Genomic DNA, 24,004 nt, shown 5'->3' with positions numbered 1-24,004 from the left:
GCAGGTGAGATATAACCTCCCGCGTTCGAGGTCGGGCGATTCTTTCTCAACGAAACATTCACTGGGAGAACACCTTTGAAAACCGTGAGTAGTTCGTGTTCTTATCACTAGCACATATCCATCAATACTCTGTGCATATATAATTCAGTGTTACTTATATCTCCTTTTGTGCCGGAAAATGTAAGCATACTGTATACCAAGAAGAAACTCCACAAAGTGGTCGACGCGATATTTCACTGTACTACCAAAATCCTCAAAGTATCATCGTAAAACAATGATACCGTTTTATTGTTTAATTGAAATTTAATAAACCTTTGTCCGACAAGTTGGACAAGGTTCACGAATTGACTTTAAGCAATTGTTCTGCACATCGTTTTTTTGGAATTCTTAAGGTGCAACCCCACCGTGTATGACATTTTGGTGCTTCTTTGGCGGTTTATAACTTTCGTTCTATGTATCCTACAATTATAAAGTTAATGTCAAATTAAAGAACTGTTTTCCAAAAATACTTTAATGCCTCGATATTACGATTATTTTTAGTTGTTAGTTAATTATTCAACTTTTATTAGACCGCAGTCTCTAATATTGAAACAATTATTTCTCGAGTTTTAACGTCTCATCTCCCATGATGTTTTACGTGAGGATTCAGTTGATTATAGTGATTTAAAAACGTAAGCAACGAACTGTACAGATAATATATAGTTTAAAATAAAAAGAAATGTTTAAAATGGTATTATTTTATGGTGCTACAAAACGGAATTACGTTAACTACTCAATATTACGCGACATGAAATTACGAAGCATCCTTCGATATTACATTTTCCAGGACTTCCATATTGATATATTAGTCGTTTAGAATGTTATTAGACCCCAGACTTTTCCCATTCAGTTACGGCAAATTGCAGTTTCTTAATATAAAATACAGATGGCGACACGTGTTCAAGAATAGCTTAATGTGCATTTGCCGTCGTGTGCTGCTTGGAACGCCACGTGAGAGACACAAAAAGTTGCAGATGTCAGGGTGTCATACGCCTGGATGGCCGCAGTGAGCGAGCCAGAGATACCAGAACAACAAGCGCGAGGCTGCGTTCGCACCACAGCTGCTTTTGCTCGCGTTCTACTGCGCTTCGGTACACATGCCTGACGCTATCCAAATGAAATGGGCGCCATGAAAGGGATTCCGCCATTTGCGATTCTGTTACGTATGTGAAAACATCTGAATGTTTTTATCACTTGCAAAAATCATTTTTGCAATCAAACTATGCTTGTCGGAATGGTTCGACTATATTTTGTTTCAAAAAACACCTCGGTGGCTCTTAAGTGGCAATGATATTAAAACAATAAACAAAACATCAAAACGTCTCAGTGTTTGTGAGCCAACGCGCTGGCTCATGAATTCATATTTGTCGTGTTTAAATACCGGCCGATGTGCCCGCAATTTGAAGGAGGCCAATTTGAGTTTCGGTTGCAAGTCAAAAGATGTCCAGTTAGTCAAGATAAACCCTCCTTTTTATAGTATTGGGGCGTGTTAGGTGATTTTTCTTGGTTTGACTTGTAAAACCTTAAGATCTGAATATTTGCTTTGCTTTACCTTAGTTCGAAGCGCAGCCAACGCTACGGGCTGATCACTGCCACTAAGTGAGCTCTATGTCTGATGAAGCCACTGACACAGCGCCGAGATCGCGAGGTCAAGCAGTTTGTTCTCTTTCTGTGCCTGTGCGGTCGAATTAAACTAGAACCACTAAATAAGCTACGCTTCAAACAGAACTTGGTGCTTAAAATGATGGTTGTCAGTTATCTGAAGGTTTATCTGAAATCACAGGAAACGCTTTTCCGTCCTCCACAAATGTTTAAACAGTTCGCGACAAAGCAAAGCATTATTACGTGAGCTTCCTAACACCGAAACTAATGCTGAAGTTAAACTCGGAAAAGAAAACGAGAAGGACGGACAAGCACAAACTTCTAACTGGCAACAAAATTTATTGACACCAAGAGTTTGCTTATACACAGGAAAAGGAAAGGGTGAAATAAATGGTGGAAGAAAGGAGCACGATGCCGTCGAGGGTATGTCGCTGTCGGGAACGTGGGGGGGGGGGGGGGGGGGGGGGGGGGAGAAAGCTTTGAATTTGAAGTAAGGAATCTTATCTCTTTCCCCGACATCGACACATGGCAAAAGTTTCTATTATCCCCCGACCATACCTCGAGGTGTGACCCCCGATTCCCGTATGTAGAGGGAAGGTCGGCTGAGCAGGAAGTACATCCCGAAGCGTGTTTGCCGACCGGGTGGGGACTAACCTCTGAACCGTTAGAGACCACTTTTTTAACCTCGTTCGCGTGCTCTCCCAGGCGGTCGTTTATGCAGCACCCCGTTTGGCCAATTTATCGGCCACCACAAGACATAGGGATTGAGTGAGCACACTCTTTGCGGCGAGGAATATAACATATTTTGTGGTTCTTTTGGCAAGGGGACGCCGGTCCTGGGCTGTTCATTTGTTTTTCTCCAAATAGATGCTAATTTACACTTACACGAGAAAGCCTCGTTGGTGTTGAAGCCCTGCGCTATTGATGTTTGTCGATGCGAAATGTTATGAATGTAGGGGATGCACGCGAGGCGGTACTTTGAAGGGCGGTTTTTTTTTTAATTGAGGCCCTGTGACAAGTCTTTTGATGTATAAGCTCGATCGAGTTGTCTGGGTAACCTGCTTTGAGAAGGCGGCCTATCTGATTTGACAGAGTAGTTAAGGAAGGGGGATGACACGACTTGGATTTGACAGCAGAAATAATGTTTCGAACAATACCAGTTTTTACGTTTTTTGAGTGCGAGCTGCTGAAAGGCAGAATTGCTTCGCAGACCTCTGATGATTGGACCAGCGGATGCCGACACTGTTGGGGACCAATCTCTGATCAGGGAATTGTAATCCTTCCCATCAGGGGGTCTCTTTTGTGAACATGAGTGAGCCCGAAGGAGTTCCTCTGGAAGACGCCTTCAATCGCTGCGGTATCTGAGCTTAGTGGAATGAATGATAAGATAATCATCTACGTAGCGATATACCCTGGCTTCGGGAAATTCCTGCTCAAGGTTCGATTGAACCTTGGTGTCAACGTGAAACATAAAGATTTCGCTTAGAATGGGCGCAAGGCACGACCCTATGCACACACTTGATTTCTAAGGAACACTTCGCCCTCGTGTTCGACAAGGGTGGACTGTATGGCGCACCGTGAATTCACGAGGGCGCCCATCAAACCATTTGGCCAATCTTGGCCGCGACACGATCACATGGTCGTGTTGTTGCCGCGGGGTCGATCGGGATCTCGAATTCGGCTCCCGACGCGCCGCTTTCTCTCATAGCCACTGGAGGGCGCTGCAGGCGCCCCCGTGGCAGGCGAGGAGAAACCTCCTCGCCCATCGACATATATTCGCGACTCCAGCGACCTATAGGGGGCGCCACCACCAAACAAACATGGCGGCTGAGTCCAGGTCGCGGCGGCTCGGCCGGGCCGCCTGAACAGGTGGCGCGTTCAATTTAACAGATTTTCTTTTGTTTAAGGCCCAATTTTATAGGTATTTGAACTGAGACGGTTAAGTGTAGCCGGTGCAGATAAACTTGCAAAGCATAGTTTTGTTTTGCCGTGTTTTTTTTTTGTCCTTTTCGTGTCAAACTTTCGTTTCGGAAGTTTCCTTCAAAACCGAAACTATGGGCTCCGGAGAGACGGTAATATACTAATCAGTTTTGATCATCTAAGGAAAGCGGCGATGACTATAGAATTGTTCCACAGAGAGTAACTTTTCAGCTAACTCGCATGCCTCGACCATGCGACTTATCTGTACGCGGAATCGAGCTTTGGTGCGTATCCGCGTTTACGAAACAGCTCCAGTCGTCTGCTCGGCCAACAACACAGGCTGCAGGAAAATTACAAAAATTAAGCAACCGCTTCTTGAGCCAAGGACCATGTTAACCCGCCGGCGCCCCACTAAGCAGCTCATACTCGTATTTCAATTCAGGTTTTAGTAGCAATCGAGAAGTCATTTTGACGAGCGGTTTATGTATTATATTACGTACTATGGGGGTCCCACTAAAGCAATATTAGTATATCCTTCGGGTTGAATTATGAGCTTATTTGACTAGCTATCAGGTGAGCTGCTGAATAAAAGTATATTTGACAGACGGAGACATACTACTTGAATTTAGCCAAATGGTTCTATAGCCGGCAGCACGGAGACAAACTGAAGAGAGTCTTCATTGAAGATCCACGCAGAACTTCTCTGCATTGAACTTTGCTTCGAATCCTGAACGGAGAAAATTAGTATTTTTCGTGGCCGGTCAACCTGACCAATGTAGACGTATATTGCTGCTGGCTTCGACGTCCTCGTAATATAAATATTGGAGGCGCGATAGGTCAAAATGCCGTGATAGCATTTAACGTTGCGAGACTTGTCTCCCACCTTTTGAAAACAGATAATTTCCCTCATTCATCATTTGCAGCGAGCAAGTTTTCCTGAATCAAGTGATTGCGAAATCATCCCAACTCCTTCAGTGTGGTCAAGAGGCTTTTTCGGCGAAAAGCAGCCAAGATGAATAGCCAACGCACCGACCGGCGTGGGTGGCTCAAACTTGAAGCTAACCGAACACAACCAAACTCAAGAAAAGCAGCTATAGAACCTTCCCATCCACTTGACTGCAACATTGATCTTCCCTCCAGTATCAGTTACCAAGCAGTCGTCACTTCGAATGTGATTCGAGACAGACAAGAAATCAAAAAGTTTTTCCGTGATTCCTCCCCACCCAAGAAATCGAAACCACACGACCGTGTGCTGTGGAGTAAACGGGCTTTCAAACACGTAATATAAGAGAACAATCTACTGAGGCTTCACCACACTAATGATCACTCAGACAAACTTAAGAAATATTCGGACCTTCGTCAAATTACATTGTTCGCCACCGCGCCGACAACACGTCTCCGCGAAAGCCACCAGAGACTCGGAGGGGTGCGGAACGACCTGGACCGGCTGGTTCCCGGTTTTCCCGCTTGGCGGCGTCCGTTTTGCTGGAGTCGCGAATACTCGGTGGGGCAGGGGGCGAGAGGCTCTCTAAGAGTTCCGGACGAGACCGAGACGCAGGCAGGCAAGTGGGTGGCGACCGGATCTAGGATATCGCGGGACGCAAGGCCTAAGGCCTTCTTTGTGTTTAGCGTTGGGCTTAACGTGCTGTTGTAAATATTTGTGTAATGTAGCTTGTATTTGTATTTTAGATTGAGTGTTTTGTAGTGTTGTGTGTTATTGTACCAATAAACTGGGAGCGGAATCCCGCTCCCGTGAAAGAACCAGGCTGGACTCGGGTTGTTGACGGACCACGTGGGAAACGGCGAATCGGCGGCGGTACGCGATTTCCTACAACTGAAGATACAGGCGAATCAACTCAAGAAATTCTGAGAGTGAGATTACACAGGAATTTTGAAAATCTATAATGCCTCTGAGGTACTTAGCATCGTACACGAACCCCAGAAGGGTTTTCACATTGAGACTATAATACAAATGTACTACATCGAGAGAGAACACTCCAAAAGTTCCAGTACCGGCATGTAACTTATCTAACGCTCTAACGCTGAAATAAGGTCTTTTCAATTCTTTAGTCGGAAAGGTTGAGGAAGGTCCAAGGTTCCGAAATGCTTTTGTAAGAATATCGCCAAAGGCTTTTGCTAGTACTGCTTAGCAAGAGCAAGAACGGCATTTTTTAGAGAAGGGAGGTTGGAGGAGTCGTAGAGCGCCTTCACTTTGGACCTGAGGGAACCTGACAGCCTCGATTTGAGAAGAAAATTCTTTTTTAGTGCTTGTCGGTCTTCTCCTGCATTTTTTCTTTGATGGGTATGACGAACCTGCCTATCCGCTTGAAGAACTTTGAGCCTAGCAGACTGAAGTTCTTCGATAGCCGGGGGTGGCAGCATTCTTTTTTTTTTTTTTGTCCCACCATTGAAGCACACCGCTCTTGACCCTGCCGCTATATACGAAGTCCTGAAGGGTGTCCTCCGGTATCTTGGCGGCGGTCTCGTACACCATCGCCAGCTGGTCGGCTCCGGTGTGGCGACCGCCGGAGCATACTCCGGCCCGTGGGCCAGAAGGCTTTCCGTAGAGAGAGAGATAACTGCACTCCGGACAAGTTGAGGGGGGGGGGGGGGGGGGGGGTGCTGGTTTGATTTTAGGTGTCACGTTGATAAATTTTCTCTGATAACGAAAAAAATGATCCTAGGAGTCACAGAAGGGTGCGGCCTGACTCTTGTAGAAACTTGAAGGACGGCTGACGATCATAATTTGGTCCCAGATGTTTGGACATCACGGCGGGCAGAAGCTCTTACATAACGTGGATCTCGCTGAAGATTTCATTCCTGGCGATCTGCATGAATCTGTGATTGGCTTGCCAGCTGGAACCCCGTGACTTGCTTGATGGCTCCGTGTGGAACCTTCTTGCGGACAAACTATCCGAGAACGCGAAGACGTAAGCGCGGCTTAGACATCTTGGAAAGGATAATTGCAGCTTGAAGAAATTCAACATGGGCAAACTTTAAGGTCGGCGACATAGGACAAGACAAACCAGGCTCACGTTAACGATGTAAGGACAGAACGAGTGGGTTGGTAGGGATAATTAAACTTGAGAAAGAAAACGAGAAGGACGGATAACCACAACCTCCTAACTAGCAACAACATTTATTGGCCCCAAGAGTTTGCTTACATACAGGAAAAGGAAAGGGTGAAAAATAAAGTAGAAAGAAAGAGCACTATGCCGTCGAGGGTACGTCGCTGTAGGGAACGTGTGTGTGTGTGTCGGGAGGTGGGGGGGGGGGGGGGGGGGGGGCTCTGAACTAAGGAATCATTTCTTTCCCCGAAAGGTTAATGGAGGGTAACCAATATTGTCCTTGGATCGACACATGGCGAAGGCTTCTATTATCTGTCAGACTCCTGGGATCATTTTCTTCGTTATCAGAGGAAATCCATCGACGTGATACCCAAAGTCAAACCAGAACCCCCCCCCCCCCCCCCCTCAAATTGTCTGGAATGCAGTTATCCCCGTCTACTGAGAGCCTTCTGGTCCACGGGCCGAAGTATGCTCCGGCGGTCACCAACACCAGAATCGACCAGTTGGCCGCGGTGTACGAGATCGCCGCCAAGATACCGGAGGACATCCATCAGAACTTCGAAGCGGCAAAGTCAAGAGTTGTATGCTTCCATGGTGGGACAAAGAAAACCAAGAATGCTGCCACCCAGCTATCAAGAAACTTCAGTCCGCTGAGTTGAAAGTTCTTGAAGCGGACAAGACGGGTAGTTTCGTCATCATCAACAAGAAACAAATGCAGGAGAAGACCGACGAAGCGCTGGAAAAGAATTTTCTTTTCAAGTCGAGGCCGCCAGGTTCCCTCAGGTCTAAAGTGAAGGCGCTCTGCGACTTCTCCAACCTCCCTTCTCTAAAAACTGCCGTTCTTGCTCATGTTAAGCAGTACCCATCCATTTTCTTTTCTGCCAAGACACATAAGCCTGGAGTGCCTTTCCGTAGCATTATTTCGGAAACGGGGTGCTGGCAGAAGCCCTTGGTGATGTTCTTACAAAAAACATCTCGGAACCTTGGACCTTCCTCAACCTTTCCGACTAAATAATTTAGAAGAACTTATCCTAGCGTTAGATAAGTTACATGCCGGTACTGGAACTGTTGAAGTGCTTTCTCGATGTAGTAGATTTGCATTATAGTCTCAATGTGAAAACCCTTCTGGCGTTCGTGTCTGATGCTGTGCACCACAGAGGCGTTATAGATTTTCAAAGTTCCCGTGGCATCTCATTCTCAGAATTTCTTAAGTTGATTCGCCTGTATCTTCAGTCCACCCTTGTCGAGCACGAGGGCAAAGTGTTCCTTCAGAAACCAGGTGCATAAGGTCGTGTCTAGCGCCCATCCTAAGCGAAATCTTTGTTTCACGTTGACACCAAGATTCAATCGAACCTTGAGCAGGAATTTCCCGAAGCCAGGGTATATCGCTACGTGGATGATTATCTTATTATTCATTCCACTAATTCAGATACCACAGCGATTGAAGGCGTCTTCCAGAAGCACTCCTTAGGGCTCACGTTCAAAAAACTGTAAAGGATTACAGTTCCTTGATCTGAGGTTGGTACCCACCAGTGTCGGAATCTGCTGGTCCAATCATCAGAGGTGTGCGAAGCCTGTTCTGCCTTTCAGCAGCTCGCACTAAAAAAATGTAAAAAAAAACTGGTATTGTTCGAAACCTTATTGCTGCTGCCGAATCCAGGTCATATCATCACCTTTCTGCAACTAGTATGTCCAATCAGATAGACCGCCTACTCAAGGTAGCTTACCCAAACGACTTGATCGAGCTTACCATCACAAGACTTGTCACGGGGCCTCAATTCAAAAAGCCGCCCTTTAAAGTCCCGCTTCGCGTGCATCCTCTACATTAATAAAGTTTCGCATCGACTAAAATCAATAGCGCAGGGCTTCAACACCAACGTAGTTTCCTCATGTAAGTTTAAATTGGCATCTATTTGCAATAAAGTCAACAGACCCGGACCGGCGCCCCCTTGCCAAAAGAACCAAAAAACCTAGCTGTTACGTTCCTTGTCGCAAAGAGTGTGTTTACTCAATCCCCATGTCTTGTGGTGCCCGATTCTGGCGGACACGCAGCGCCATGAGGTGAGCGGTCGTTGAAACTGACGAGCAGCGGCCAATGGGAACCTCGCCGACGAGCGCTAGCCAATGGGACCGAAGCCGAAATCCACCAGCTTTACTCCGCTCTTGGGGATCGGGGAAATTAGGTGCCGTGGTCTTGGCTTTTCGCGTGATTTCATTGCTGGCAGCTGGCTTCACTTGGAGAAAGGATTTAAGGTGGCGTTTAACGCGGCTCGCTCCATAAAACAGTTAAGGCTTTTATATTAATTTTTTTTTACAGCGGAGCTGTTAAGGAATAGTTTCCCCAGGGTCGTGTCCTCCGCAAAGAAATGTCGACACAAAACTCTGGTTGCCGCCGTCGCTCATAGATGGCGGTAGCTGTCCAGAGTGTTGTGTTTGCCCGTTGTCTGCTTGCCGCCGTCGTTCATAGATGGCGGACAATATTTCTTTGGGGGAAGAAGAGCGGGAACGGAACGAGCGGCAATGTCCGCAGGAGCGCGAATGGTTCCGCAACCGCCGCGAGGCCGCTACTGCCTAAAGTTCCATGGCGTCGAGCGCTTCAGATTTTCTTGCGAAAGAAGAGCAGATCGCTCGCCTGGAAAGTTACAGCCGAGAACAGAAGCTACAGCTCCGCTGCTCTTCCTTCTTCACCAATGTAAAAAAAACAAAGTTTTTTTTTTTTTAGGGGGGGGGGGGGGGTGTCAGTGTCTCTTGAAACTCTTTCTTGCCGGTGGCAATCAAACGACGTTGACATGACAATCGAACGGCCTTGGATTGACTCCGACGGCTCGTAGCATCCGTTGCGGTAGGTCGTAAGGTGAAACGGGGTGTGGAAGACAAGGCCTGCGCATTACGTCATCATTAGCAGGCTTTCTTTTCTAGCTGGTATTGGTTCTGCACGTATAGTCTCCACAGACCGTTGGATGTTTGTCACCTACGCAGGGATAACCGGAGGACTGCAGCTTCTTCGACGCCATGGATCCAGCGACAGTCGTCAGTGGTGTTCAAAGGATGGCGCTGGGCGTCATCATCGCCATCGTGATCGGGGTGATTGTCCTCGTCGCACTGATTATTACATGCTGCGTATGCATATGCAGGGCATGTGCGGGACGTAAAAAGGTAAGAAAAAGAAGGCGCATTTTTCTCGCCTACGTTGTGCGAAGAAGTAAAAAATAAATTACACCATCTTCCCGAAGGGAACCATGGGGTGATGCGGATCATCGCGGATCGTTATTAACGGCGTTATTAACGGTGTTAGTAACGTTGTTAGTAACGTTGTTAACTGGCGTGTTATTACGTTGTTAACTTGCGTTGGTTACCGCACATCGCGTGAACGTTGTTGGAAACTCCGCGATGTTCCGCATCACCCCATGGCTCCCCTCGGGAAGATGGTGTAATTTTTTTGCTTCCATCCCATTTCATCGGAAGAACGGAGTGAAGTGGAGTCAACAGCGGTGAACTGAACGCGCCCAGCGCGCTACCGCTGGTTATATTTACACTTGAAGGAGAGGAGACTAGAGGAGGAGAGTTGCGCATGCGCGCGCGGTGTGAGTAGAAGCGAACGCACGCGAAGTGCACGCAGCTGGTACAGAGAGAGAAAGCGGAGAGAGTAACGCCAAATACTTTACACTCTAAAAAAAAAAGGTGTCGATTGAACTCTTTTTGGAGTGTAACTGGCTTGTCGCAGAATCCACTCTTTTAAAGAGTAACTATAACTCTTCGGAGGCAAGTGTATGTTTAACTCTTCCATACAAGTGTTCATTTAACTCTTCTATAGAGAGTCACGCCAATACCTTTGAAAGAGTCAGGGCTACTCTTTTGATTTGTAAGTGTAAGTGTTACCTTCATTCCTTTGTGTAGAGTAACTATAACTCCATGACAAGTGTTGCCTAAACTCTTTGATGAGAGTAAATTTCACTTTTTTGTGTAGAGTGACTATAACTCTATCAGAAGTGTTGCCGAAACTCCTTGTTGACGAGTGAAGGATACTGTCCAGGAAGGGTTACCTTCATTCCTTCGTGTAGGGTAACTACAACTCTATTACAATGTTGCCTGAACTCTGTATTCAAGAGTTACGCGTACTCGCCAGGAAGAGTTACCCTCACTCCATCGTGTAGAGTAGCCACAACTCTATTAGAAGTGTTGCCTAAACTCTGTATGCCAGAGTTAAACATGTTCTCCGCGAAGAGTTGAATCCACTCGTTTGTGGAGACTAATGACAACTCCATTAGAAGTGTTGCCTGAACTCTATATTTAAGAGTTAAGCACGCTCTCCAGGAAGGGTAGTTTTAACCTTATTGTGGAGTAAATACAACTCCATTTGAATTGTACCTTGAGTCCGTATTAAAGAGTTAACTCTGCTGTCTACCAAGAGTTAATGTCACATAGCAGCACACTTGAGCAGTTTGTATGACCCCTCCTTAGATAGTACTTAACTCTTTAATACCGAGTTTAGGCAACACTTGAATGGGACTGTAATTACTCTACAGAAATAATTGTGTACAGTAAGTACAGACCCATCTGATGTGTTCCCTAAGCTCTGTATAAAAGAATAAGCACCCTCTTCAGGAAACCCTAAAATCTAAAAGCAGCTATGTACATGTTCACAAGGAGATGGGTGCAAAGGAAATGTGGAACTGCAGCTGAAAAATGACAAAATATAAAGCATGAGCCTGCACAGAGGCTATAGGTTCTCATAAAAAGTCAGCACTGAAATAAAACAGTAGAATAGATTTTAATAAACCAAAATTTTAATTTCAGCACATGAAAAAAAGGGCAAAACCAACACACAAATTTCCTCTGGCTAACAGTTTTTTTTTAACTTCGTGATCAAGTCTAAAGCCGAGACGGACTTTATTTGTACTTCAAACTAATGAAGTGCCCAATCACTGCGAGTGACTGGCTTGCTTTTTGACGGTAAGAAATGTCGTCGACTCCGTGCGATGCAAGAACGAGCGCTGCACCAGCCCGTCACCTCAAAGGAGTGGTCCTCCAACACCACAGTTATGGCACTTGAGTCCTTTTCGTCAATTCTCGTCACCGGATAGGTCGATCGGCCGTGTCCCTCCTCCTGTGAAGAATGAATGCTTAACTGCAGAGTCAGCAATATTAAAAGAGAGGAAACAGCTCGCGAAGTGCTTTTAGTTAATACCAGTGCACTCATTTGCGAGACAATAGACTATTTTCGAAAATCCCAGGAGCCATTCATAGGATGCGCTCCAATAATTGGCTGGGGCTCGCTTTCTTGCCGATTGAATAAAAGTCCCAACCGAACACTAAGGCAGCACTGATTGCTAGCTCGCTCAGCAATCAGTGCTGCACCCTTACGCTCAGCTCGCTGGTAAGGGTGCAGTCAATTATGGCGACGCGGTTCATAAAGGCGTAGCGCGGTAGCCGTGGTCCCTCAACTGTGACCAGGATAGTGTTCGACGTGCCGATGCGGCGAAGGTGCAGGAGCTTGGCGTGTTCCACTTCGAGGGTGTTGCGGATGTCTTCTTCTGATAATGTCGCGGGGATTCCATGCACAACTCCGCGTGCGTTTGCTGGATCATTGGCCTTGTATGTCCTGATTTCATGCTGTTTGCCTTGGATATGTACGGTTTTCAGAGCAAGTAATTTGGTCTCGGCTGAAGGTCTGTAAGTGTCGATTGCGAGGAGGTTCTGGATTGTTCGTACTTTTATATAGGTGTCTTTTCGCTCGATGGTGTTGAGGCCAGCGGCATGAAGCACGTCGGCTCCAAGCATATGCGTGTCCACGCTGCCCAGGTTGATGTTGTCGGATAGTTTCACAATAATGGTCGTGGTGTGGGGCTGCCGTGGCGCCGTGCCGACAGTCTGCCATTCATGGGAGTTTACTCGGTCAATATCCATGACGTCGGTGTTGTCGGAAAGTGTTGTTGGACCCTGGCCGAGCGGACGGCGGCCGGGCCGAGTGCAGGGTCGAGTCGGCTGTCTCACCGAATGTCAGGCTTAGCGAGTCGGTTCCCGCAGGGGGGTGAAGTTGACCTTGGGCGATAAAGTCAGGTCTAATAGGTCCGGGATATTGCTGCTCGAAGGTCCAGGTGAGGTATACTGACCTTTTGGTGCAGCTTGAAAGGTCACTGATGAAGTATTCCGGGATTTTCGGCAAAAATTTGCGGAGCTCGGAATGCATCAGAGAGCACTGGTCGGTGCTTCGTCTTCTTTCTCACTGTGGCGAGTGGCGAGTCAAAACAGGAGAGCATGCGCTCAAAGAGACATGCACACAAACATCAAGAATGCGCCACATCGGTAGTCTAAAATATCAAACGACATGTGGGCGATCGTACGGGTGTAGTATTACAGCCCCACGTGCAGAATTTTTGTACACGGTTGAACCGCCGTTGTTTCATGTCATAACCTAATATCTTGAGGGTCTACAAATGACGGCATGATTACCTTCCACGCGCTCGCGTGCACACTAGCTGTCTCTTAATTAAAAGCAGAATGCTCCGCCGTCACAGTGAGGACCAGGCCACATGATCTGGGAATTCGCGTCATGGGCTTCTGATAAAACTAGCCCTTTGAAGGCAGGGCAAAAGGGCGGGTGTCAGTCGTGGGGCATTTGATATCGGGTGCTTTCGTGCACCACCCGATCGCACATAGAGCATGAACTTTCTATAAAGCGGTCTTCTTTAGGGAACTTGGCAGTCCACTGTGATAAATGTTCGTACGACCCTTTGCTGGATAAACCACAGATTCCGGGCAAGTAGGAACAGAAAACAGAGGGGAAAAATTTCGAGGTGTTCAAAATCAGTGTAAAGGAAGATGACAGTTGCAACAGTGCGTCGTCGCTCGTTTCATCAAATAAGAAATTCAGATTCATTTGGCTTGAGGTATAATAAAGTGTGTATCAGTGGCGTAGCCAGGGAATTTTTTTCATGGGTGTTTTTCTTTGCTTAAGCTGTTTGAAAGACAGAAAGAAAAGAAGAGACCGGGAAAAGAAACTGCCCAAACACAATTTTGTTTGCTATTTTCCTGTTTCTTAGACGACAAAAGTCCAACCTTCTTTTCCACCATCTCGTTCGTCCAGTATTTAAAAAAGGAGAATTTAATGTTAAACGACGAAAGAACGCAGTCAGAAAATATTATAATTGACTTCGAGCAAAAAAGTCTAAACAGGCTCACAAAAAATTACGGTCCGTGCACTTCAATGCGGAACGCTCGGGTATCCAATGACTGAAAACTATGGAAAAGTGCCAGAGAATAGCGAAGTTTAGAATACGATTAAACACAAAAACTGCAATGCGCAGAGGGGCAATGAGCGAAGTGAATAGTGAAGCGTCACTCTCATTGCTCCTGCGCGGATCCCATTTTTTCAGAAAATATTGTTGTATAGTCATGTTTTAGGCTACTTACGTTCTTCGTTGTTGTTTTACGAGAAAGTGTGAAAAAAATACCAGTTTCGATCATTTTGTGGGGTCTAAACATTTAGTGGAAGCCGCCGTCGGTCGATTGGAAGAAGTGAGGCCTGGTTCACACTTACCGCTCATTCACACTGGAAGCGGATCCGCGTTCGCAAAGCGGTTGCGAACGCGGTTGTATAAAGATCCAGTGCAATTGCACGCGCACTCGATGACATCAAGTGCGCGTGCAATTGTACTGGATCTTTATACAACCGCGTTCGCAACCGCTTTGCGAACGCGGATCCGCTTCCAGTGTGAATGAGCGGTTACAGTGCGCTGCCGCCGAAGCGGAATTGGCCGCGGCAATGCACAGGGGACGCTACGCCCGGCGGCCGAATTCTTGCAGATTCGCCCGCCGATGCGCAAGTGTGAACCAGGCCTGAGAGTACCCTTTCGGTGCTGATTTGCATATTTCGGTGAATGTTCAAAAGCGCAGCCCCTATTAGCGGCGAGATATTTTGGTGACGCCCTCGCATACGGTTTCCTCTCGTGACGTCATTACCTTACGGACAACAAGTTCGACGGTGTTTATAATTAGCATGGTGGAAGCTATTGCGCTCTGAAACCAACACTACCAACACCGTCAAAATTGAAGTTCTTTCATTACTCTTATTTCTGTCGATGAGAAAACCTTTGCTGACGTCATAGTCACCATTCGGCCAATCGTAGAAGGCTGACCACAGCGACGCTTTTGATCGCACATGTCGCCATCTTTCTGCCCTTGCAAAAACAAGTGTGATCGCGCAGGCACGCGCAACCAAAGCACTACCGAAGCCAGCGAGCTCGCGTTGAAGGCGGAGCGTCTGATCTCAGCTTGGAACGGAGTAGCAAGCGCCCCTGGGACGTTGAAGCACTCAGGTACTTCAACGTCCCAGTATTCGGAGTCTAGAAAACAAACGTTCCGATTCAGCGCTGCTAGCGAGCATGGTGGCCAGGATTGGCAGCAGGCGGGTTACATCAGGATACAAAGCCTCTGGGCAAATGCAAGTTGCCTGTACCGCCGAGACGCGCTACGCGGTGCGGTCCCTCCACATCTGTGTCAAAACCAGTACTTCCCCTGCGCGGATCACATTTTTTCAGAAAATATCGTTGTATAGTCATGTTTTAGGCTATTTCCGTTCTTCGTTGTCGTTTTACGAGAAAGTGGAAGAAAAAAATACCAGTTTCTATCATTTTGTGGGGTCTAAACATTTAGTGGAAGCCGCCGTCGGTCGATAGAAAGAAGTGAGAGTACCCTTTCGGTGCCGATTTGCATATTTCGGTGAATGTTCAAAAGCGCAGCCCCTATTAGAGGCGAGATGTTTTGGTGGCGCCCTCCTATGGTTTCCTCTCGTGACGTCATTACCTTACGGACAACAAGTTCGACGGTGTTTATAATTAGCATGGTGGAAGCTATTGCGCTAAGCAGGCGGGTTAAGCTAAGCAGGCGGGTTACATTAGGATACAAAGCCTCTAGGCAAATGCAAGTTGCCTGTACCGCCGAGACGCGCTACGCGGTGCGGTCCCTCCACATCTGTGTCAAAACCAGTACTTCCCCAGGAAGTGCATTTAACAAAACGAATGCTCCGCACAGGCCGCCGATTTGATCGAAGTCGAGGCTTGCGACATAGAGACCGACGTCGTTGGCCACAACATCGCTCTCGCCTAGGGCGGACGATGCTGCCTGACGTGAATGTGCCGACTCTAGCTGTTGGAGACGGTGATGACACGCTTAAAGTTGTAGGTCAATAATCATTCTTAAAAAAAAAAAGAAAAAAAAAAAAAAAAAAGAACGTCAAGAACGGCTTCGCTTTTAACTCATTTTTGAAAAAGTTCCACGAATCACGTGCTGAACGCAAGCATGTAAACATTACCCACTTCGGCGATTAAAGAAGTCAACTAGATACGCTTTCAAACCAAGTGATTATGAGCATTACAAATATGCTTCAACAGTGCACATGCTGTCGCTTTTCTCTGTTGCTTCTTTTCTTTTCTTTTTTAACGATGGGGATGTTTGCGTGTGTGTGTTTTTTGCATTTTTGTGCCATATTGAAGCTAAATAAGCGCAGGCGAGTGAACCCTAAAAAAAAAAAAAAAAAAAAAGACGGAGCAAAAAAAGAAAAACAAACAAAAAAACAAAAACAAAAAAAAAAAACGCTTAGCTGTTTGTCATTTTGTCGTCCGGTTTTCTCCGCATTGTAGGGTTCGTAAAGTCAAATCATTGCTATTTTGGAATTTTGTTGTGCTGCCCTGAGATTGTCGTCGAGTCCTTGACACTCAAAGGGTAGGGGAACTTTAGTTAAGCCGCCTGCATTCCCCGAAGCGAGGCCAGCGTCTTTCGAGGTCAGGATTTCGCGGCTTTTATGACGTCGGGAGCTAAGCCATTCGCACCTGCGAGCCTGAAGAAAGGCTTCGGTTACAAACGTGGCCGAGTTTGGAGAGGGCTGTTCGAAGAGCCGGAGCCGGAGATGTGTTTTTCACGCAGTCCACGGACAGCCTCGTCTTTTTCGTTTTGCTTCGGTATGTTGTGGGCATGCACCGCTCCTCGCCGTAGTGGATTGTCGAAACGAAACACACACACAAAAAATACTGATATTGGAAAAGCGGAAGGGGTAAAGGGGGACAACCATGAAACTTCGGCGGTGTTCCGACCCTTCAACACCCAACACCCCGTCCCCTGGCTACGCCGCTGGTGTGCAAATATGTTCGTGTTTTCCAAATAAAATTGAGCTGCCGGTAGCCGCTCTGAGTTTGCACTACTACTTCTTTCAGTTAGGTTGTTTGTTTTTTCTGGCGCTTCTAAGTATACGTTTGTTGCAGCTGACGTCACTTCCGGCTAAACTGTAGGTCAAAACCAACATTGTCGTCTACTATCAGTGCCTTGTCACCATGTTGGAGGCAAAAAATGTTCTTCTCCTGACACGAAGTGCAGTCCATAAACCCGTAGTTAGGGTACGAAGCTTTTCTATCAAGATCATAAGTCAACATAATAATCTAAAGCGAAAGTCCCATGCGTTTGGCCGCGACGGGAGGGCGATGCATAGACGCGGACATCGGCGGCCTCATTTGGCGGTCCCTATAAGCTCGTATCGCTGGCGACGCATATGCACAAGGGAGCAGCAAAAAACCACCTTAAATTCTGCACTTTTTTTTTTAATTAGCAGAAAAAACATTTGAATTGTGCGTTGACAAAATTAAGTAAAGGTAGGCTGTATCAACTCACTTATTAAAATATCCTTGCCCATCTTCCCCTCCCCCCCCCCCCCCCCCCCCCCCAAAAAAAAAAAAAAAAAAAAACCTTCCCCGGAAAAAGAAAAACACAACAACAAAAATCTGCGCCGAGCAGCGTCGAAAATGCGCCGACTAGAGTAACTGTATATGCTCCGCTTGCGGAGCAGAGTACCGCAATGGTGCCATTCTGGAGCCAAGCACTGCGGGAAGCCACGGTCGGTGTTTGCAGGGGCACGAAGGCGCAGACGCGAGGCGGCGTGCTGTGGCGTGCTGCGGCGCGCTGCGGAAGGAAAATAGTGCGGCGACGAGCCGCACATGCGCCGTGATCCTTGTCCCGTCGTTTCCTGTTTCCCTCTCAATTGCAAAAAGCGCACCCCCCGCTTTCAAACGGGAGCTCGCCAGTGAGCCAGGATGGCCGGATGTGCCGGTCGCGCATCGGTATCGCGTATCACTCCGCGAGAGCCGCAGACGCGAGCAACGCGATCGTCGACCGTGTCGTCTGCTTCACATACCCTGAAAACGGATGTCCCAAAACATCGCTCGCGTTATAAAGAACGGGATTGCACTGTACCCAGTTGATACAAATAATGTTCAATGACTTAGGAAGCAGGAAGCTTTCGGTTCGTTCGATTTTGGTCTAGGATCTATATTTTGCGAACGCAAAGCGGAAAATATGTTGTCCCCGAAACGCGGCGCTCTGGAAGGCCGCTTCCTCGCACGAAGGTCGGATCCAATACGGACATGGCGGCGAAAGGAAAAGGAACGCGATACTCTGGCTCTGCAAGCAGAGCCTTATACAGTTACTCTAGCGCCGACCCCATAGCGGCGCCATCTGTTGACAGCCCGTGATATCGCGAGGAGAAACTAACTCTAGCTACAGTTACTCTAGAGTTCGAGTGAGGGTTAAAGGAGAGTATCATCGAAAGAAGCGGTCGCGAAAGAGTAACTTGGATGAAGAGAGGGTTAAAGGAGGGTAACTCAGGGCAGTTACTCTCCCTTGACACCTTTTTTTTTAGAGTGTAGGGGGAATACATTCCACTCCTCTTAAATACAATAGCTTCGGCGCGGACAGGTTTTCTGGGCTTGGCGAGAGCCATCTATCGTCGTCGAGGTCTCGGCTACCAATACCACCTAGACGGCTACCGGGCGGTAAATATACTTCGTTTCACCTTATGTGCGAGCGAAGGCAAAGCTGGAAGCGCGAGCACGAAAGCTCCGCGCGTTCAGGCTTTGCTCGAGCGAACTAGCTGGGCAGAAACGCAAAAAGCGCTGCTCTCGCGCTTTTAGCTTTGCCTTCGCTCGCAGATAAGGTGAACCGAAGTATAGCTCAGTGCTGCGCCAAATACTTTGCTGCGCTGTGCCGCCGTAATCTTCCCAAGGGTTGCACGTTGCACGTGCCTCGTGCATCGACGCACCTCGCGGAGATGACACCGCCGCGGCCGCCGCGAACATCCACGTGCACATGCGCGTGGACTGACGCGGACCTCCACACCGTCAGCGGTGCTGTAGGCGTTCTGTCTAATGCAAATGAGCAGAGTGGAATGTATTCCCCCTAGTAAAGTATTTGGTAACGCGCAGCCGTTGGGGAGTGGGAAGGAGGAGAGTTCCGCATGCGTAGTGTGAGTGCGGACTACGACGCCGCGGGACATAGACCCGAGCAAGAGATGCTCCGCATCTAAAAAATGAAAGACGTTTACAACTTCCTGTAATGCCGATATAGAGCCCAGCTCTCAAGGAGGAGGAGGAGAGGGTACTGAGGGAAGGGTATGCCCCTCCTCGTCATCCGTACCCTCTCCTTCTCCCCTCCTCCTTCTTTCACGAGCGAAACGCGCGTCGTCACGCGACGTTTCGGCGCGGTGCCGAAACGTCATGTGACGTTTCGGTAGAAGTCACGGTGACGTTTCGGCACGGTGAAGTTTCGGTAAGATGACGTTTCGGCACGGTGCATCATGGGACGTTTCCCATAATGCACCGCGCGGTTACGCCGACTCCGACGGCGACGTCGCTCAAGCCGGAAACGGGCGCCTAAAGCCTGGTTCAGACAGTTGCGTTTGACAGCGTCTGACTGCGTTGCGGCAGCGAGAAGCCAGGACATTCCTGCTGCTTATATCGCGTGCCAAAATGATTCCTTGAATTGGATTCTACGCTTCATACGAAGCACAGATGTGCCGGTGACTCGCTTTCGGTTCTCGACGCAACGCTGTCAAACGCATTCAAACTCAAGTGTCTGAACCAGGCTTAAAGGAGCTGTGCAACGATATTCAGTTGGAATGTTTTTCACTATACACGAGCTTACTGGCACTAGTGGAACTCAAGGATACTCGCACGCAACGCCACTGGCCAAGAAACTCCTTTGTTGCGGTGAAATTTCAAGGACAAAAACGATCATTTTCATTCAATCTCTCCTTTGCAAAATTTGATGACGTAACGTGGGGATCGCAGTACACCCAAGTGACGATATTTGAATGCGGTTCATAGATTGGACCCGAGCATTGCGTGGGCACTCGATTTGGGCTCGTGATATTAGAGAGTTTTAGTAGATCGTTCCCATGACTCCGATAACGATATCCCGATACTCCGCCACCGCCTCCCTTGTGCATGCATAGTATCGTTATCGGGGCTATTGCCGAAACGTCATGTGACGTTTCGGTAGAAGTCACGGTGACGTTTCGGCACGGTGAAGTTTCGGTAAGATGACGTTTCGGCACGGTGCATCATGGGACGTTTCCCATAATGCACCGCGCGGTTACGCCGACTCCGACGGCGACGCCGCTCAAGCCGGAAACGGGCGCCTAAAGCCTGGTTCAGACAGTTGCGTTTGACAGCAGCTGACTGCGTTGCGGCAGCGAGAAGCCAGGACATTCCTGCTGCTTATATCGCGTGCCAAAATGGTTCCTTGAATTGGATTCTACGCTTCATACGAAGCACAGATGTGCCGGTGACTCGCTTTCGGTTCTCGACGCAACGCTGTCAAACGCATTCAAACTCAAGTGTCTGAACCAGGCTTAAGAGCTGCGCTCTAAAAGCGATAGCTGTATCGATAGCTTCGCGTTCGTGCAATGCGGGCAGAATGGTGTCAGCTACCTAAAGACGAAGGTGCGATGTGGCTTGTGCACATTGCCGTCGCGGTTGGCGTCGTGGAAATGCCGCTGACGACTGCAAAGACTGCTCGGTGATAGGTAAAGTAAGCGGGAGAGGAGAGACACTGGATGGGGCGTGTCAACGTTCTTCGTAAAGCACGAGGTCGATGGCGCTGCCAGCACGCGTTGTCGGCGCACTGACATCGGACACCACGCAGGGCTGCAGAACCACTCGTTCTTGCTTCCCGAAACCGTATCTGTAAAGTTCGGGAAGTCGCATTTTCAAATCGTAACCATCGCGAATAGACCTCTTTTAAAAGTCGGCGCAACCTAATTACTGCTGCGCCAATTATGAGAGTCTGCCACTGTTTGGGCACGTACACCCTCCAATATCCGCCAGCAATACTTTTTATATTGTTTGTTGCATCATAAATTTAAGTGTTTTGCCAAGAATTTTCACGAGTATCATTTGTATGCCATGTGGTCCAGTCCATGTTTCTGCTGACACTCTGCTTTCGCCTCTTTTCCATTCTCTTGGTGTTATCTGTGGTACTTCGCTAAGGTCTAGCTGTCTGGCTGTCACTTCAAAATATTCTTGTCAGGGTTTCTGGACGCTCTAAATTTGAACACATTTCCTCAATCATACTCCTGATATATTGACACACCTCTCACTCTTCTACCCGAGTCCTATCACCAGTAGTCAATGAGTGGTGACAAATCTGTCTTCAACCCTGTGAACTTATGTGCTTCCAAAACTTCTTGGCTGCACTTCTGTCATTTCGGTTAACTTCCCTTGCCCATTTCATTTCGTCTTTTTCAATCTTGTCCTGGATCAAAGCATAGGCCGATGAGTTCTTTTCCCCCAAGTCATTTTATTTTCCCTCTGCTTTCCCCGCTGAAGCACCCACTTTTTTGCTCGTCTTCCCTGGATGCCTCTTGTCTCTGATTTATGGCTGCGTTGGCTTCCTTATCCCACCAGCTTTTTGGCATGTGTTTACATTTGTTCTAAAATCTCGCTTGGATTCGTCGGAACTCCTCTTTGAATATTTCTAGGAATTCATTATACGATCACTCTTTCTCTGCTTGTGTGGCTACTGTGTCCTCAATTGGTTTTGATATTTCCTTCAGCTGTGGGTCACTAAAATCTATCTTGTCTGCTTGCTTCTGTATTTGTGGTTCTTGCTGTGTCCTTTCGAAATTACCCTTGTTTCGTTTATGGTCACCCCCTAAGCTTTTCATTCTTCCTTCGTCCATTTTCATGCAACCCAAGGCTGTTGTACAATTTGTGGGACGTTATACAGTAGTCTATTGTCGATTAAAAGCGGTTCCTCTTCCTTGATACTTTTTCCTCACATTTGATTTGTGCCTTGTACCAGATCTAAGGCCTCGCATAACGCCTGTAACATCTTTCCTTTCACGTCTGTGAAAACATCAAAGTCTTTCAAGGGAGCATTCACATCTCCTATGATTAACATTTCTTGATATTTTCCGATTTCCTTGATTTTTCCTCTCTCGAATCATTTCCTGTCCACAAATTTGCGAATCCTAAAATTGTTGGCACACCCCCGATACTACATTACATCCACACATCTTCCCTACAATCTTGCTTGACTCTATTACAATCTTGTCCTTTCACCAATGCCCCTAGACCTCCCCCTTTTCGTTCCTTTCCTTTCTTTGTTGCATCCTATCCATGTGTACTCTGGCGTAAATGGTGGCTCTTCCATGATTTTAATATGTGTCTCCGCGACCCCGTACACTGTGAAACTTTCCCTTTGGAGTTGGTTCTCAATTTCTATACACTTTAACCTACTCCTGCCGCCTTGCATCTTTATGAATCCTATATTCTGTTGTATTTTTATTTTTCTGCTGCGAATCTTAGTCCTGCGCTTCCTTGTTGGCTCTTCCATTGTCAGACAGGAGCTCTCCTTGGACACGCCTGTACTAGTAAAAAAAAAAAAAAAATACTTTTTTTTTTTTGTGCTTTGAGAAACGCTGTAATGGATGCTATCCAAGGAGAAAGAACGGTCTGTTCTAGTCCCATATATCTCCTGGTTGACAATCACCACGACGTACCAAAGGGCCTCCCTCATCTCCCGTATAACTCCGTTCGCCCCAGTAATCTGCCTGGTTACCTCTGGCCCCCTTCCCTGGACATCTGGGATGGTGCACAACACAATGTGTTGTGTACTCCTCCGACACGGCCCGGAGGTTGGCCAATACCGCCTCTATTTGAAGAGAAATGGCGACCTCCAATGTTGCTAAACGAACTTTTGATCTGTGCCAAACACTACAACAGCATCGCAAAAAAAAAAAAAAATGATGGAGTGGTGTAATGATACTTACGGACAATCGATGAACGCAAGCTACACCGGTCATATTTCTTCTCTTAATAGTGCGGCAGATGTATTTATGAGACACTTACTGTGGCATGTGTGCTGCATATGAGCTGTTTTTCACCGATAAGTGCAAACAATGTATCCCTACAGCTTTCAAGCGTCTTTGTTTTACTTGTCCGCGCAGTATAGACATCTCTTACTAACGGATTCGTCGCCTCGTTTCCACGATAACGATGTCACGGTTTACCACTTCCGTCGCAGGAAACCCACACGGTCGTGTACCAGGCACCGCCTCCGCACGGCTACGCCGCAAACCCAAACCACCCGCAGTCCCAGCCGTGGCCACCAGGGGCGCAACCTACCGCCCCTCAAGCTGTACCCAATGGACATGTCTAGCCCCTGAACACAAAATGCACCCCGGAACTGGACCGACGACAGCACCCCCTCCTTATCTCGCCGGGGAAACGACACCGGCAGGCATGCGCAATACCACTCAGAAAAAGCAACTGGCCTGTTGTTCCTCTCCCTCCGAATGTCATCACCTGCATCATCATCATCGAAAGCGCGTCTTGCAGCAGCGCCTCACAACGGGCGTGACGTCATCGTGCATGTGGCGACGCCAAGACGAACGCGTCTGCTGCTTTGCGGCGTCTTTCGTCGTCGAGCCTCGCTACTTGGGAGGGGTTGATGTTCCACAGAAACGACTACGTAATGCGCAAACCTCGTATTCTAGGTGGTATGGGCATGTGTCGAATGGATCTGACCCCTGTCACACGTTGATCATATAATGTAGAAAAAACACAGAAGAAAAACACGGACGGAGCAGAAGAAACACGCAAAACAGGACGAACGCTGACTCCGCGGCTAAAATTTTTATTAAAACAACGAAAAAAAAAAAAAAAAAAAAACCGCAGACGGAGCGGGAGAGAAACGTAAGGAGGACGAAGGCTGACTCGCAACGACAAGTAATAAAAACTGGAGTTGCGAGTCAGTGTTCGTCCTGTTTGCGTGCTTCTTCCGTTTTTTTTTCGTTTTTCTTTTTTGCGCTGTTTCTGCGTTATGATCAACGAGTACCAACTAGCCCAACTCGCGACGTTAATTCCCCTGTCACGGTTTTTGGAACAGCTTTTAAAAGCACCCCGTTTTCTACCTTTCCCGAAGTTTGTAATCTCTCTTCGAATTCGGGGGTGCTTTTTCGGGGTTTATTTTTATCATAGAATCGGTGTTTTCAGGCGACAATTTTCGGTGTCAAAAAAAAAAAAAAAAGTACACAAAAAAAAAAAAAG

At 47.5% G+C, this 24,004-nt stretch overlaps 1 pseudogene; it reads left to right on the top strand.

The window, feature by feature from the left end:
• Positions 1 to 23,626, top strand: LOC121048515 (annotated as a pseudogene).
• The last annotated feature ends 378 nt before the right edge of the window (positions 23,627 to 24,004 follow it).

Source organism: Ixodes scapularis, unplaced genomic scaffold, assembly GCF_016920785.2.
Source record: "Ixodes scapularis isolate PalLabHiFi unplaced genomic scaffold, ASM1692078v2 PGA_scaffold12__126_contigs__length_90152505, whole genome shotgun sequence".
Taxonomy (NCBI): domain Eukaryota; kingdom Metazoa; phylum Arthropoda; class Arachnida; order Ixodida; family Ixodidae; genus Ixodes; species Ixodes scapularis.
The sequence above is the reverse complement of the archived record's forward strand: the minus strand, read 5'-3'. Positions and strand labels throughout refer to the sequence as shown.